Raw genomic sequence first — 1,382 nt, 5'->3', positions numbered from 1 at the left:
AAACTACCAGCTGTTCTGCAGGAGAAAGATGAGGCTTTCTGCTCCCGTAAAGATTTACAGCCTTGGAAACCCTGTACAGGGTCGCTATGAGTCAGAATCAACTCCACGACACACAGCCAGTCAGCCAGTATGTGTAAGTTTCTGTGCTTGATAGGTGTGCTTTCCTTCTCCTTCACACGTCTCTGTACCTCTTGCCTTCTCAGGCTGCTTCTTTTATGCACAGGTCTGGGATCTATCCCGTGAACAACATATCCCCTACCCCTCAAAAAAAAGAGAAGAGGTTCTGAACTTCTGCATGCTCTAGCACTGGACTAGAGGGCAGATAAGCATGAAAGGAGTTGAAACAGGCTTAAGAGAAGTTGAACAGCCTGCTCAAGGTCGTTGAGCAAGTCGTGGGTGGACCAAGACTCCCTCTCAGCCTGCTCACCTCAGGCCCCTCCAGTCTCTGGGTTACACTCAGATTGGAACAAGCGCTGCCTAAGGGAATCCACTGCATGAGGCAGCCCTGCCAAGAAGGGAGACTTGGAAGGTCATATACCTGTCATAGCAGGAGAGCGTTTGGCAAATGCTCTTTCCGGCTGCAGGAATTTATCCTGTAATAACTTGCCACACAAAACACACCTTTCTCGTCTGGACTGGACTCTGTCCCAGGACAGGAAGGATGGTGAACGGCTCCCCAGGGTGAGAACACTTCATTGGGTGCCGCAAAAAGTACTTGGGTCTCCTACAGAGGCCTAGAGGTGTCTGTTGTAAGGAAATGCTGGCCACATTGTGTTTTACCCAGTAAAATATGGGAGGCAGAGAGCTGGGGACTCAACATCAGAGAGTGTGCCTGGACACATGGACTGATCACATGAGTCTTCTGGAGTCTTACAAGAATCCTGGCAGAAGTGTGGCAATCATTGTCGGGAATCCTTGCCCCACAGGGACCCAGCTCCGCATCTCCAGAAGGATGAGAGTGTGAGAGGGCTGAGCCCAGTTCTTTACAGAAATTTCTCTGTCTCTTCCCCAGACCTCATGCAAGAACAAGGGCCTGGGACCTCCATATAACATGTCATTAGCCTCACCAATGAGGTACGTTGGTGGTACAAGAAGTTTGCAACTGGCTGTTACCCAAGAGGTTGACAGTTTGAACAAACCCAGTAGCACTGTGCCAGAAAAGTCCCAGTGATATGCTTCCATTAGGATCACAGCTAAGAAAACCCTCGGGAGTAGTTCTACCCTGCAACACATGGGATCACCACATGTCAGGTTTGACTTGGTGGCAGCTAACAATAGCAGCAGCCTCACCTACAACTCCTCGTCTTTCCTTCCACTGTCCTCCCACATCAAAATATTTTCCCCCAGGAGACATCAAGCCAAGTGGTCAGGTCCTCTCAAGC

The sequence above is a fragment of the Chrysochloris asiatica genome, unplaced genomic scaffold, assembly GCF_000296735.1.
Source record: "Chrysochloris asiatica unplaced genomic scaffold, ChrAsi1.0 scaffold00035, whole genome shotgun sequence".
In the NCBI taxonomy this organism is placed as follows: domain Eukaryota; kingdom Metazoa; phylum Chordata; class Mammalia; order Afrosoricida; family Chrysochloridae; genus Chrysochloris; species Chrysochloris asiatica.
The sequence above is the reverse complement of the archived record's forward strand: the minus strand, read 5'-3'. Positions refer to the sequence as shown.